The 16,591-nt window shown below is 44.1% G+C and overlaps 1 protein-coding gene across 17 annotated transcripts in view; it reads left to right on the top strand.

Annotated features, from left to right (window-relative positions):
* LOC140907213 (poly(rC)-binding protein 3-like) overlaps positions 1 to 16,591 on the top strand; it is a 713,049-nt gene that overhangs the window by 451,141 nt on the left and 245,317 nt on the right. For 14 of the 17 annotated variants that reach the window (XM_073332635.1, XM_073332633.1, XM_073332636.1 and 11 more), the window contains one exon: positions 14,824 to 14,934. The exons of 2 other annotated variants lie outside the window; for them this stretch is intronic. The gene's annotated coding sequence lies outside the window, so the exon portion shown is untranslated. Of the gene's footprint in view, positions 1 to 14,526; positions 14,547 to 14,823; positions 14,935 to 16,591 lie in introns of those variants that run through there. One more of the 17 variants, XM_073332623.1, reaches the window with a different exon arrangement.

Raw genomic sequence — 16,591 nt, 5'->3', positions numbered from 1 at the left:
TCTTTACATATACTCAGTGACAAAAAGAAACCCTACATGACTGCAGAGTCGAGGTTTGGTGGTGGTACGTCAATCCCCTTTAGAATGCTGAGTTCAGCCAGACTCAGATCTCTGAAAACCAGGAAATGCACAGTTAAGGTTCCCTGGGCAACCTTAACTTTGCCCTCTTTCAGCAGTACCCCAATATGCCCCATTAATACACATATCTTTACTCTGCCAACCCCTCAGTTGCTGAAATGTACAAGCTCTCCGCCTCCTTTTACCATCTGTTCACTCTCACCCATGGGATTCCACCTGACACTATTAAAGGGGAAAAAGAAAAAAGGTTGCCGACGCCACCTTCCCTCTGTTCCCCTGGAGCTGGCAGTAGCCAATGAGCATTATTTGCATACGATCCAGGTGCAGTGAGTGTGTTAGGTGTTCCATGTTCCTCCACTAATTGGGGGATGCAGTGGTTAGGATTGCTTGGTCAAGGTGTGTTTGTGATCATGAGGATGTGTGGATTACTTTGAGGTCTGTGACAGCTGTGATTATGATATGAGGAGATCTATCTTTTGCACACACTAGCATCTGTGAGCAAAGGGAAGAGCTGCATGTGTACTGTCCAGTTCCGGTATGCATCATTTCAATGCAGAGTTGTGAATGCTGTACAATTAGCAGGGCCCAGGGGGGTTATTACAAAGGATATTGTCAGTTGCGAGCTGGGTGATGAGAATCATCTAAGCATTATCTGCATGCACTCCAGGTAAAGTGTGTCTGCCTGGAGTCTGGTGTAGCTGCACTGAATGGTGGAGGTAGCTGTGCTTGGTAGGGGTCTGTTTGTGAGCTCTGTGGATTACGCTGAGGTGTGTGACAGAGCTGTGACTGCAATATGAGGAGATCTTTTCTCCTCCACCATCTTGTGTGTGAGGAAAGGGAAGAGGCACATGTGTACTTTCAGGATAAATCGTTTCTATGTAGAATTGCATAGGTGAGTAGCAGGAAGAGGACGTTTTTTACAAAAGACGTGAGCAGTGAGGTGGGGTATGAGAGGATTCTAATGCTTTAATGGTGCTTAAGTGAATATGGAGGTTGAGATGTTATCCTGTGTGGAAGTGGAAATGAGTTGTAAAAGGCTGTGAAGGGGTTCTTAAATTGTACACGTGTGGTATTCTTTGTGGGAAGTTAGTAAGCGTGTGGTGTACTTCAGGATCTGGAACCTCATAAGGACATAAGAATGGACGCACTGAGTCAGACCAACAGTCCATCTAGCTCAGTATCCTCATAAGCCATGAACCTTCTAATCTCGTGATTAATGTTAGTCTAACACATAATAGCTTTCATATTGTCGCTTTAGTGATTATTCAGAGACTCAATTAAATCAAAGAAAACTATCTCAGCTCCTGGACACACATCTCTGGTGTGGTCCAAATCTGCTCTTATACATTGTGTGAGGTGCACACCATGAATAAGGCCCAGTTCACGTCCCCCTGTACTCCTTGTTCTCCCACAAACTTCTGCAACCTCATGATACCGAAATCACCCAGAACCCTTATGCTGGAAACCCTGACAGTGCACGTATTTCTTTCCCCTCAGCTGTCAAGGTAGCTGCACTGTTAGTTTCAAACTCCACACTGTGTGTCGTTGGAAACTCCACACCGTAAGTTAAACTGCATTGAACCCCTGTATGGATGCTGTTATTCAGAACTAAAGTAGCCTTACTTCAATTTAGTTTAATTCACTTCCAAAGTGTGCAGGGTTTGTGCATGGGTGGGGTGCATTGGCAGAGCTGGGGGCACAGGAAGGTTGGGTACACTGGCAGGGCTATGGGGTACTGGGTGGTTGGGTGCACTGGCAGAGCTGGGGGGGTGCCATTCCTCCCTCACCTGAGCCCCAACTTCTCTTCCCTCCCCTACCATCCATTCCCATTTTCCCCACACCCCTTTCCCTCTTCCCCCATTCCTCCACCCCAATGCCCTTTGCCTCCCAGCAAGCATTCATATATCTAATTTCCGCCCCCCGAAGACTTTGATTACATCTCTCATTTTAACAGTACAAGGCAGCAAAAAGAAACTGGTTTTGGGGTGGGTGGTAACTCAGGAATCCCTCTGTCAAAAGACTCCAAATTTGGTTCACTAATGCTACCCCACATCCCCATAAGGCACACCAAATTTTAAAGCAATCTGAATTGAATAACTATTTGGTTTTCAGACCACTTACAAAGTTCTAAACTATACCGTCAAAAGGCCTGGGGGGGAGGGGCTTGAGGGCACAGCTGTTTCAGTAAAGGGTGTGGATTTTTTCTGACATAGCTTTGCCAGCAAAACTTTGTAGAGTAGAGCTGGCCTGCATGAGAAAGTTGCCCTGGTTTAACTACAGGTGTGATTTGAAACTAATTTAGAGCTGGTCAACACAGTTGGGTTGGCCAACTACATTACTTAGGGCAGTGAAAAATGTCATGCCCTGTACGATGTAATTAAGTTGACCTAAGCCCCTGTGTGGACACTGCTAGGTCAACAGAAGAATTCTTCCCTGAGCTACCTCAGAGAGATGGATTTACCACAGCAATAGAGGAACCTCTTCCATTTCTGTATCAAGTGTCTACGCTACAGCAGTGCAGCACGGTGCAGAGCCAGTGGTGTGGCACTGTAGCATTTCTAATGTAGACATAGCCTTAGTTAAACCAGTACAAAAGGCTGAGTGGACGCTCTGGTTTCCTGCTTAAACCAGGCTTATTTCAATTTAGATTTACATTGTTTAGGGCTCATCTACGTTGGGGAATTATTCCGGAATAAGGTATGGTGTGGTTTAAAGTTCATTAGCTATTCCAGTCAATTCCCCATGTAGACAAGCCTTTAAGAGTAGGTTTATGTTCAATCAGAATAAGCCATTCTGAAACTAATATAAGACTGTCTGCACAGGGGTTTATATCAGTTTAACTAAATTGGTTTAGATACTAATTTAACTTAAACCAGTGCAATTTTTCATGTAGACAATGGACCTGAGGGGGTTTGGCACCCAGAGTCAACTCAGTGTGAACTCCCTTTGAAAATCACAGCACACTGTCATTCTGTGGATATTTCCAAACAGAAGAGAGAAGTACTTTAATGTGTACTCAACAACATTCATCTCAACATTTATTAAGTCTAATTATGGAGATGAGATGTAGACTGCTTTCCAGGTATATACACAGCAGAGTATGTGAAAACGTCACTTTTCGTTGAACGTTTCAATAAGAGGTGAGTAAGCATGCCTGCTTAAAGTCTGCAGCAGTGTCTTATTCATTTGACCCAGTTTTGCAAATTTTCTTTACTTGAGTGTGACAGGGATCAGGTTAAGAGCTGGATAGTTCCAGCACTCAGTCAGCTGCTCCTATCTGACAACTTATGCTTCTTGTGAGATTAAGGGCTACATTCAATAAAGTGCTTTAATAATATAATAAAAAGTTCTGCCTAGTTCTGGGCAGATTAGGCACCAGCTCTTGGCAAACAGTCTGGTCACATATTCTGCATGTCAGTATAATCAGTGACCTGCCTAAAGTTCTTATCTTTATCTCTTTAAGACTTTTATCTTCATATTCATTTAGGGTTTGATCAGAGAAAAAGTTATCTTCTTGGGTAGTTCTACTCCTTTCCCCCACCCTGTGTCTGTCTTGTCTATTCAGATTGCTTCTGGGTAAGATCTCTGGTGACAAATTTCAGCATGAGAATTGTTAAAACCTAGTTATGAAAGTACTTAAATAGGTGTCTCTAAAGAAAGTGCTGGTCGAAAAACTATAATGCTACAAGTGAACCGCTACTTCTGACCTTTAAATACTATCCTCTCATACGGGGTGGCACTAGCCTCTTCCCAGTGGGAGAATGAGATGGGCTAGACAAAAAATTGGAGGGGCTGTGCTATACTTATTTTTTTTAATAAATGTGTTTTTTTGATGTTATCCTCAAAAGGAGAATAAAAATATATACAGACAGATCAGTTTTAAACTTCATCTATGGCGGCTCAATGGTGCAACATTTATTCACAGAAAATTAATAGAAAAAAACTAAGCCAATACATACATAAACTAATAATACTAACAACAATAAACAAATGCAAACTTCTGGGGAAAAATACTGGTTAAATAACACTAATAGCTCATTACTTTAAATCGGAGAAGGTACTGTATTATAGTTTAAAATTAGCACACGCAAAGAAAAGGAAAAAACCACACCCACACACTACTGTTTAAAGCAAAATAAACAACAACCAACGGAAACTAAGTATACATTTTTCCCTAGCCCATCAAGCCCCTATTTCCATTCCAGTCAAATCCTAACCCAATTAAATACATATAATCTGAACATTCAAAACATTTTTAAGGTGCTGAGTATTCTGTCACTGATCCAGGAAAGAAACTAAAACTGGGCTTAACTTTAAGAACAAGTAGTCCCATTGACTATACATGCACTTAAAGATATGCTTAAAGCTTAAAAATAAGCACATACTTAAGTGTTTTAATGGATCAGGGTCAGAGAGCTCAGCATCTTGGAGGACTGAGTCTTATAACATGAGTCCTATGTCATTAAACTGTAAACTAATAAAACTGGCACAAATTGGGCCAGGTAATAGCCACTCTGATTTTTTTAAAAGTAAAAATAAACCAAATAAAGAGTTATTTGAAAAAGATAGTCAATGTTGAGCTGACCCAAATAGAAAGGTGTTGTGCTAACTCCTGGAGACAGCCCCTGAGGGACTCAAGTGGAGGTTCAGGGAATGAGTTCCACAAGTGAGGGCTTCTCAGTTCTGGGAGCTACCCGTGATCTGGTCCATTTGGAATCTCAGTGCCCATACTGGACAGACCAATAGTCACTCAAGTACCTGAGGCATTGATAATTAATCAATTTACATCTATCTAAGGGGCAGGATTTGGCAAATAACTATCAGTGTATAAAGGCCTATTATTAAGGGTAAAAGTGTGACCATGGATGTATTCTTGTTGGACCCATTTAACTCAAAGGGAGGAGCACATCAGGATCCAAGGGCAGAAACTGATACTAAGACACTGTTTTAAATACTAATTACTCCTATGTACCAGTCAACATAGTGGTCAAATGACATGAAAACATTTAGGGACTGAGTCTCACTTACATTAAGGGCCTTTTTATACTGCTCTGACTGTAAAGTGGGTCCGTACAGTGGGCATGAACATCATTTACTCCCAAGTCAAGGCCTCTTTATGCTGTTTGTGTAAAAATGACTTAGTGTAAATGAGAATCAGGCTCTTTGTTTTTAAAAAAAAAAAAACTTGCTTTTTACATGAGTACATAAAGGACTTAATTTATCTTTTTACATTTACAAAACTCCAAAAACAGGTGGTCTTTTTTTCTTTTGAGAAACTGTACCAAAAATATCATTTTGACTAAGATTCTTTAATCCAAAAATGCAGCCTGGATCAAATATATATGCCTAAAAGATAAGATCTTAATGGCTGTTATATATAAAATAGAACAGTTACAGAGCCTTTAACTATAGCAGCACTGCTATGCAATGGAGCTGAAATAATACGTATTTCCATAAACTCACTCTTTCAAAATATGAGAAGTGAGATACATAAAAATAGCTATTACACTAGTTCTAATTATGAATTAAATTGTTACAGATGTTCAAACTCTTACACCCTATCAGGTTAACAACCTGAGTATTTAAAGTTCTTAAATATTTACATAAGACACGCTTTTAAAAATGTGTAAACATGTGTTTACATAATACAGTGTAATGGTTCAGCATATAACATACTATTCTATCAATTCTTTATGTGGATTTCCCAAGTATTTTTACCAAGGGTCTGCTGAAGTTAATAGGAGGTTTTATATTGAAATCAATTGGCATTGGATCAGCCTCTTAATGTATATATGTGGTTGAATGAACTATGGCTAATGGTCAATTAGGCATGGTTTTCATCTGAAAATCTACTTGAGTTAAATAGCAGTTTTCCCCCAATAATCCTGGTCAGCTTTATTGCAATAGCCAGTTATGCTGCCATGATGAAAGAAGGCTAATGTCTCTCCCATTTAAGTTATTTAATAATACCCTTTAAATAAAAGGAACATTTGGCTATTCCTCATAAATAGTCACCAGTTTAGGACAATGCATGGAACTAAAATAATTTGGGGAAACTAACTTTGGTGCTTCTGGCTGGATTGTGTCATATGAAGGAGAAGACAAAGGTACACTCTGCTAAATATACTACATTAATTTCACCAAAGCCCACTTGTGACTCCAATATCTGAAGCCACTGAAGTGGATAAGGAGAAACATCCTCTCCCCGTAGGCACAAGTCCACCTGGTTCTAGCAGAGCAATTCTTTTCCCAGCATTGGAGACATAGCACCCCATCCGCAATGATGAACAGGAGCAAGTACTTGCCACCCCTGAACCTGCTGAACAAAGTAGAAGCTGGTTGTTCCCGGCAACACCTGGCTTTCAGGGAGAGAACTGGCAGAAGTCATGGGGGGAGGGATTTAAAACTTCGGGACAAAGTATTAAGTAGAAGGAGGGGAAAACAGCTAATGGTACAAGAAGGGACTTGAGAGAACTAGGGAAGCAACAGGGTGGGGTTCCCACCTGAGTGGCACAGGGCTGAGAGGCTTTAGGGTGGGTTTGCCCCCTCCCTTGTTTTTAGCTGGTTCCAGTGTGTCCATGCCTTTGGAGTCTCTGTTTCAGGAACTGCTCCAAGGCTCCTCCAAAGCCCACCCCCCCACCACCACCTCACTCCACTCCTGGAAGGCATCCTCTGCACCCAGCGCACATCTCCCCAGTCTCCCTTTACCTTGTTGGCAGGACGCTACCTGCAGACCCAGCAGCACCACCCCAAGCCAGAAGGGCCATGCTTGCAGCGTCATGAGTTGCATTGCCCAGAGGGTGGCTGTCCTTGGATGGGCGGTGTGGGAGCTGAAGGCTTCCTCCCTTCAATCCTCCCCAACTGCCCCGCAGCCTTCTGCCATACTGTTCAGTGTCAGCAAGCAATTTGGCGCCACTTTAACCCTGTGCTGGTGCCTTGTGGGGCCGCATCTGCTGGTGCCCCCACAAGGAAAAGGCACTGGTGAGCTGCCAGCACCACTCCTACTTCAGGCCCTAGGATGGCCTTACGCGCCCCCCAGGGCGGGTCCCAGGAAGCAGAGGAGCCACAGCTAGAGCTCGTGCTAAGCAGCGCTGGTAGGGGAGCGCAGGGAAGGAGCTGTGGCAGGGGCTCTGGGGCACATTCTCCTACCCTCCAGGCACCCAGCTCTGAACTTTGCACTAGAACGGGTGGCTCCTGGGGGGCTCAGGCAAATTTTGGGGTAGCTATAGCCCCCGCAAGGCCCCCCAGCACTTCCCCATATCTTATCCTTAAATGTGGTTATTGTGGGAAATTATTTTACAGGTAAATCAGAGCCCTGTACCACAATCAAAGGCATATTAATGAAGCCACATCAGTTCCAGTTTAATGGTATGTTCTAGTGAGTTCACTGTAACTACCTGTTCATTATATTATGAACAATTTACAATGTTTTTAAACCTGTGGCTACGGTACTTGGAGCTCAGGTTTCTTGAAGCAATAGTAACCATGGATTCTATCTTATAGCTGTTGTCTCAGCTTTTTCTGGAAAGTAGTTGTATTTCTTAGGCTACATCTACACTACAAACTTATGTCATTCAAGTTACAGTGGCACACAGCTGCCGCCGTTAGTACAGCACCTCTGTACATGCATACTTGTCTCCTTGTGTCAGCAGTGTGTGCACTCACCAGGAGTGCTTGTATCAATGCAGAAGTGTGGTTCACCATGGGTAGGTATCCCACTGTGCAACTCACCACCATTCATTGCACTATCTTTTGGGAAGTTTTGGCAATGCATGATGGGGCCAAAATGAATCATGCAGGGGTGACTGGAAGCATGGGGTCAACTTCTCTGTTTGCAACTGTCTCCATCCCATAGTGTTATCTGCGTCGCATAACTTTCATGCTTTTTTTCAAAATCCCACAAACCCACGCAGCCCTCCTCACTGTCCGCCATCTCTGACAGAAGCATGGAGCCTGCACAGCCCTGCACTGCTGTCATGAGCGTTACAAACACAGAGCTCACAATCCTGGAGTATTTGCAGAGCCATAAGAAGAACCAGATGACTCGGAAGTGTGATGATTTATTGGAGGACAGATTGCTGGGGGACACAGCAAGAACTAATTCAAGGTTTTTGGTGGCATTCAGGGAGTAGCTGCAGATGGTGGAGCGCCACTTCTGGGCCTGAGAAACAAGCACTGACTGGTGGGATGGCATCATAATGCGGCCATGACATAAGTGGCTACAGAACTTCTGGATGTGCAAGACCACATTCCTGCATCTGTGCACCTCGCCCCACCCTGCAGTGCAGAGCCTCCAGAATGAGCTCTGCACTGACCATGGAGAAGCGAGTTGCAATCATGCTGTGGAAACTTGTGTCAAGGTTCCTTCCCCACTCTGAACTTTAGGGTACAGATGTGAGGACCTGCATGAAAGACCCCCTACGCTTATTCTTACCAGCTTACGTTAAAAACTTCCCCAAGGTACAAACTTTGCCTTGGCCTTGAACCGTATGCTGCCACCACCAAGTGTGTTAACAAAGAACAGGGAAAGAGCCCACTTGGAGACTTCTTCCCCCAAAATATCTCCCCACGCCCTACACCCCCTTTCCTGGGAAAGGCTTGATAAAAATCCTTACCAATTTGTACAGGTGAACACGGAGCCAAACCCTTTGATCTTAAGAACAATGAAAAATCAATCAGGTTCTTAAAAGAAGAATTTTAATTAAAGAAAAGGTAAAAGAATCACCTCTGTAAAATCAGGATGGTAAATACAGGGAAATCAGATTCAAAATATAATGTTTTGCCTAGAGGGATTCTCTAAGTTACAAAAAGACACAAAAACAGGAATATACATTCCATCCAACACAGTTTATTTTGTCAGCAATTAAACAAAAGGAAATCTAACGCATTTCTAGCTAGAATACTTACTAACTAACAGTTGTAAGGTTGCATTCCTGATCTGTTCCTGGCAAAAGCATCACACAGACAGACGAACCCTTTTTTCCCCCCCTCCAGATTTGAAAGTATCTTGTCTTCTCATTGGTCATTTTGGTCAGGTGCCAGTGAGGTTATCTTAGCTTCTTAACACTTTACAGGTGAAAGGGTTTTGCTTCTGGCTAGGAGGGATTTTATAGCACTGTATACAGAAAGGTGGTTACCCTTCCCTTTATATTTATGACAACTTGCAATGCCAGATTGCTACCAGTTAGTTGGGAATCATTCTGGAGTCAGGAAATCCTCTGCAGGGACTATTGCCATGCAAATGTGCAGGGCATTTAATCGCCTCCAGCTATATAGTACTGAGACTCTTGACAACCTACAGGACATAGTGAATGCATTTGCTGCAGTGGGGTTCCCGAATTTCAGTGGAGTGATAGATGGCACGCATATCCCTATTTTGGCACCAGATCACTTTGCTACTGCGTGTATCAGCAGAAAGAGCTATGTTTCTATGGTTATGTAAGTGGTGGAGCACTGGGGATGCTTCACTGACATCAGTGTGGGTTGGTTGGGGAAGGTACATGATGTTTGCATCTTTAAGCATGCGGGACTGTTCAGAAAGCTACAAGCAGGGATTTTTTTTCCTGACCAGTGGAAATGATGAAATGCCAATAGTGATCCAAGGAGACTTGGCCTATCCCTTGCTCCCCTGGCTCATGAAGCCGTACACAAGTCTCCACAACATCACCAAGAAACAATTCAGTTACCAGCTCACCAGGTGCAGAATGACAATTGAATGTGCTTTTGGTCATTTGAGGGGATGTTGGTGTTGTTTACTCACAAGATTGGACCTCAGTGAGAAAAATATCCCAATGGTTATAGCTGCTTGCTGCATCCTGCATAATATATGTGAAGCAAAGGGGAGAAAGTTTCCACTGAGGCAGAGATAGAGCAGCTGAATTTAAACAGCCTGATACAAAGGCTATTAGAAGAGCTTGACCCAGAGCCATACTGCTCAGGGAGGCTTTGAAAGACCATTTTAACAGTGAGCCAGAGTATTGTGTTGTGTGCTCTACCTGGCCCTGCTCTTTTGTGGCCTGGAAGGAATCCTGTGGTGATTGCTGTACGTGTAGAACTACAGCACTGTCAAGGCACCTCTTAATTTTGTTTGTGAATGATCCAGTGAGCTGTGTGGTGCTGTGGAACCCAAGAATCAGTTGCTTTCAGAACTGCTGAACACTTGGCAGCATGTGTAGTAAAGATGAGCTAAGTTCCAAATAATAGAATTTTATTCTGTAACAAAACCCATTCCAAAAAAACTACCTGTGCAATTTTAAAACAAATACATTAAAAACTTAATAAATTACAAGAACAGAACTTTTGAAGGGGGAAGAACATCCATGTCCATTTCAACTATACATATGCCAACCGTGGCTTATGAGGTCAGTGAATGTGAAGCTGTGGTTGTCTTTAATGTCCCCTAGGGTGGAGTGGCAGGGGTCGTACAGCGACCTCTGTTGCCATGTGGGATGTTGGAGGTGGAGTTATATGGGGGTCCTGATATAGAATTCTTCATGGGCTGCAGAGGGAGGGGAGCATGTGATTGTTGAACCTGCAGGTCCACCAGACTCTTCAGCATCTGTGTTTGCTGCCTGAGAAGCCTCATTATGTCCTTGTGCATCTGCTTGAACTCCTGGTCCTTTCTCCTTTCCAACGTTTCCTTCTCAAGGCCGTTTGCATTGTTGATCCTCCAGGCCCTATGCACATAGAATCATAGAATCATAGAATATCAGGGTTGGAAGGGACCCCAGAAGGTCATCTAGTCCAACCCCCTGCTCAAAGCAGGACCAATTCCCAGTTAAATCATCCCAGCCAGGGCTTTGTCAAGCCTGACCTTAAAAACCTCTAAGGAAGGAGATTCTACCACCTCCCTAGGTAACGCATTCCAGTGTTTCACCACCCTCTTAGTGAAAAAGTTTTTCCTAATATCCAATCTAAACCTCCCCCACTGCAACTTGAGACCATTACTCCTCGTTCTGTCATCTGCTACCATTGAGAACAGTCTAGAGCCATCCTCTTTGGAACCCCCTTTCAGGTAGTTGAAAGCAGCTATCAAATCCCCCCTCATTCTTCTCTTCTGCAGGCTAAACAATCCCAGCTCCCTCAGCCTCTCCTCATAAGTCATGTGTTCCAGTCCCCTAATCATTTTTGTTGCCCTTCGCTGGACTCTCTCCAATTTATCCACATCCTTCTTGAAGTGTGGGGCCCAAAACTGGACACAGTACTCCAGATGAGGCCTCACCAATGTCGAATAGAGGGGAACGATCACGTCCCTCGATCTGCTCGCTATGCCCCTACTTATACATGGTCCAATGCAGCACTGGCTGGTAGGATCTCACTGAACATGTCCTCCCGAATCCTCTTCGTTCTCCTCTTTATCTGACTCAGGTGTTCCACGTGAAGGGGGAGACCCTGAAGATACAGATGGCAGCAGATACAGATAAAATACACAGAGATACCATTGTCAGCCTAGTCACTATGGCAAGCAAAACTTACAATGCTGAACTCACTCCTATTATTCCCCTAAAGTTTTTGGCACTGCCTTCTCACTTCTGCTTGGGATTGCTTGTGCACAGCATGAGTCACAGCAACAGCCATGACAGAGTATAGCCTGCTGCGGGTTGGAGAAATGAAAAAGGAGTTGCTCCGTTGCATGACTCTAGTAGCATAGGCAATGGCACTGAATACTGGCACCGTTTTCCACAGGTGATGGTGACTTTAGCTGATATCTCACTCCTGAGCGTGGTAACAAAGGCAGAAAGAACACAGCTGCTGCTGGCATCCCGAAGTCACCCAGCCTCATATGCTGCTCGCCTGTTTACTACAATGATGCCTGCTGAAATTATCTCTGAATGGCATGGGAATGCGTCCTCCTGCAGAGGATGAAATGAGGCAGCCCTCCCTAGAAACCTTTGGCAGAGGGTTGCAGAGCACGTCCAGGAAAGTTCCGTTGAGATGTCTCAAGAGGATTCAAGGGACATGCCAGTGCCCATGAACTATTCCACATGCCCTCCTCCCCCAGCCTAACTCTAGAGAGGAAGGAAAAGCAGATAACAATGTTGCCTTTGTTGTTTGCATCCTTGTCTCTTCTAGCACGAGAAAATTAATGAAAAATCAAAAGATGTGTCCTGCTATTTTTGGGGGGTGCCATCCCTGTAATTGGAAATGCATCTACACGCTTGCTTGTGGTTCCTTCCCCTGCTTCGAGCTTGCCTGTGCTTGACCGGCAGGACTGGCTGGACTGTGATGGTGTCAGAAAGAGGTCCTGGCTCACTGTGCAGCTGGCTTCCCAGTCAGCTATCCCCTGTACTCCTCCTCTTCCACGTCCACCACCTCCTCCTTCTCACTGTTTGCAGCAGGGAGCCCTGGTGCTGTTGGGGGGTGAGGGTTTCCGCCGAATATGACATGCACTTCTTTGTAAAAGAGGCAGGTTTGCAGCTTGGCCTGGGATCGATTGTTGGCCTCCCTGGCCTTCGGGAACGCCTGCTGCAGCTTCTTGGCTTTCATGGGGCACTGCTGCTGGTTCCTGTTGTATTTCTTCTGCATCCCCTGATCAATCTGCTTGTAGATGTCGACGTTTCTACAGCTGATTCAGAGCCGTACCTGAGCAGCCTCTTCTACTCACCAAGGCAGACAATCAGGAAAAAGGAATTTCAAAAATTTGCGGGGCTTTAAAGGGGAGGAGGGACTTCTCATCTCAGTGACCCTTGGGCAATGATGCTCACGATGATGACGAGAGTGGTCAGTGTGGGGCATTGTGGGACAGCTGCTGGAGGACAGTTAGGCTTGACATAAGTAATGCAGTGTCTACACTCACATTGCAATGACCTAAGTACATGGAGCATGGCTCTGTGCTGCTTGAGGAGGTGGTGTTACTGTGTTGGCGTAACGGGGCGCTTACGTTGGTGAGAGACCAATTTAAGTGTAGACACATGCACAACTCGGTCGACGTAAGCTGCCTTGCATTGACCTAACTTTGTAGTGTAGATGAGGTCTCATTGTTTCTTCCTGGCCATTCTGGGCAGATTTGAGTGTTTGGAAAACATTTTCCTTCTTTATATCATTCATTCTCTCCTGCTGGCATGTCAAAAAGGAGAGACAGAAACATTGTTTTAGGGAGATCAAAAGGGTTCATCTTTCATTAAACAAAGATGAAAATAGACAGTTGCCACGTTTCACAGTGAATCACATTTCCTCTCAAGACAAAGAGGCCATAACCATTATCAGGGATCCTCCATAAAACTGATGCCAGTTTGGGCAGCATGGCCTGCTTGTGGGTTCCATCAACCGCACTCTGAGGCTTGCTTCTTTAGAGGCTATATCACTGTGATAGGGTATACAAACCCCACACTGGGCCTTAAGGGGTTAAAAGGCAATACTGGGCCCAAGTAGCCATGCCCCCTACAGGGTCGCTGGTCATGCAGCAGGTTAAAAGGAGCTTAGAGGCCCAGGCAAGGGGTGGTGGACAGGCTCAGAGAGAGAAAAATCCTTCTTCAGGAAGCCAGGGTAAGGGCCCCAGGCAGTGCCTTCTCCAACCACACCAACGCCTTTGAAAACCGGCAGGTCTTTCATGGCCATGCTCATTTGGACTTTGTTTGTGAAGCTATTGACTGTTTGGACTATAGGGGCCACCCCCTACACACACTAAACTGAAGGAGCAGATAGGTAGGAAGTAGCCCAGGACAGCAGATTTAGGCTCTCCACGGGGAGGAACATGCCAATATTACTTCTCTGAGGCCCCTGGGCTGGGACTCAGTGGAGAGGAAGGGAAGAGGCCTGGGTCCTTCTACCACTCCCCACTTAAGGGCAAAGACCCAGACTCAGTGGGAAGGCCAAAACATTCCTAGCCTGGGATCTGGAACCAGGCACTGCTACTGCACCCCTCCCCCCTGCCCACCGACAGAGGGACAAGGGGTTGGGAGTAAGTTGCACTGACCACCCAGCCCTCTGAGCACACATTTGAGGTTCCACTTGGTGCAGTGACAGGACCATCTGTGAGATGTGTCCCTCTAAAACCCCCTAATCTGGGTACATCTGAGAGTGAGCCACCTCTGAGTCTCCCAGCTGTAGGAAGGTGAAAGCAATGCCACTCGTTGTATCATTATCCCTCCTGCTGTGGCCAGGACTACATAGAAGCAGGAGGAAAAATTTGATATAAGAAATAACATGGAGGAAACACTGAGGGATGTACACGGCCATCCTGATGAACCAGTTAAAGGAAATGGACAAAGGACTACAGGAAAACCCCAATCCATCTCTTGCAAATAGCTTCAAGGTTACAATGCATATGCCCAACTAATGGAAGCTTTTCAAGAGGATGCACTAAAAATTAACCTATCCTAGAAAAAACTCACCTATAAACCAAACACAAGTGGAAGCTGGGAGTCTCCACCTCTTTGTTCTCTCTACCAGAGTAGAACAGCTTGCTGAGGCACCATAGGAGCCCAACCAGTGGAAGCTTTTCAAGAGGATGCACTGAATTATATCTCGTAGGTATTCTGGCCATACCCCTACCCTAGCCAGTATTGTGTGCTTCTGGGACTGCATTTGAGGCACCCAGGTGGGATGAGGGTTGTGGGCACCTTGTGTCATGTGGTTTATCACTGAATGAGGGCTGGAAACATTATATACATTCCACAGTGTAATAGAAAAGTCTTTCATGACATTACTTAACCTCAGATAGCAAATTAACGTAGTGTCATTTAATTAATTGCAGTACTTGAAGGCTGAAATAATTGCTATGCCCTTGTATCTTCTTCTTTTCAGAACATAGTCAATTACAGCTTTAAAAGATTTCTGCCTTAACTGAGAGCACACGTAGTTACTGCAAGGAAGGACTGACAGCAGTTTGTTAAACACCACTGGGTCTTCTTACAAGTAAGTCCTCTTATTTACTTTTCTTTCTCTCCCTCCATTCCTGACTTTTCTCTTCTCTTTTTTCTGGCACTGACTGCCACCATGATTGGAGCTGGGTGAAATTTTTCAGCCAAAACTTTGTTTCAGCAAAAAATGCAGATCTGACAGCAATACTAAATCATTTTGTGAATTCATGTTGATTTCACCGAATTGTTCATTTAGGGAAAAAACTTTGAAAACAAAAATTGAAATGATTTTTTCAGTGTGACATTTCCTTTAATTTTATTTTTAAAAATTCAAAAATATTGAAAAGTGCTTAAAATTGAAATGGAACTTTTCACTTTGGTTCAAATGAAGTGTTTGCCCAAAACAATTGTTTTTCAACTTTTCTATCCACCAAAAATTTCAAAAAAATTCTTTTTCGTCCAACTCAAAACAAATTTTCTTCGACTTCTCAAAATTGCTAGTGAATTGAAAAATCCATTATTTGCTGACCTGCCAAGAGAAAAGAGAGCAATTCACTGTGGCACTGAGACCAAAATAGCTCCACAGAATGATTGGTGATGAATGATTTAAAAGAATTCAAAATTTCCTGCCTCCCAAGTAGACTGAGGCTTGTCTACACTACAGTTGAGTCAGGCTACTGTGTTATAATATGATTGTCTCAAGATCCAGTTACAAAATGGTTCCAATTTGTAGTATCAATGCGACCTTAACCATGACCTTGGACATATCCATATGCAGTGATATATTAATTGTAACTATAGTGTAGGTAGGTCAATAGAGCATCCTTCACGGTGAACTTTTTTGGCCATGGGATCCTAAATTTTGTTCAGACTTGAGCCACAGTGACCCCAGAAAGAGGTACTTTCCTGGGTCAGAGTGCTGCAAACTAAACTGCCCCTCTGTTCACAAAAGAAGTCCCTAAAACTCACAAGTTTTGAAAACAGAAGAATCAATTCATTATAGAAAAGACAGTAACAATAATTCCTCACTAAGCCCCTAGGTAAGGGGCTCTTTGCTCTCTGGGATTCCTTGTGTTGCTGAGTTACCTCTCTTTCTGCAGTGCATTAGACCTGACATTCAACTCCAACTACAGTGTTCTGAGCATCATTTGATGGTCCAATTCAGAGCCCCTCTTGACTATCTCTTCACTGGCTAGTGACAAAAGTGGTGTCGTGTTTTCAGCTCCCTCCACACCTGAACAGCCCTGATGCAACTATCTTGCTTAGCCCTCAGGCTGGTCTGCATTCAGTTTTTTCATCAATCTAACTAAATCCAGAGAAAAAAATCTAGGTAAATTGCTGCAATCCCCTAGCGTGAATGCAGTTATAGCAGCCTAAAGGTGTTTATATTATTATAGCTAGTTTCAGTAATAATAGTTTGTATTGTGGTAGCACCTAGGAGCTTTAATCATGGACCAGGGCCCCATTGTGCTCAGTCCTGTACAAACACACAACAAAAGATGGTTCCTGACCCCAAAGGCAAAGCAGTACAAAAACCAAGTAGACAAGCCCTCAAAGATTTTGGGACTCTGCCACCTCTTTCTCCACTTAGCCCCTTTATGGACAGCACTGCCTCTGTCACAGGTAAACCAGAGAATAGGCGGAGGACCTTACCAGGTCCTTGACTCTGATCCTAAGGGAAGAGCAAACCGTCTGTAGGACCAGCTTTTTAA

Source organism: Lepidochelys kempii, chromosome 2 (assembly GCF_965140265.1).
Source record: "Lepidochelys kempii isolate rLepKem1 chromosome 2, rLepKem1.hap2, whole genome shotgun sequence".
Classification (NCBI taxonomy): Eukaryota; Metazoa; Chordata; order Testudines; family Cheloniidae; genus Lepidochelys; species Lepidochelys kempii.
Note: the sequence above shows the minus strand (reverse complement) of the source record. Positions and strands in the feature narration are given on the sequence as shown.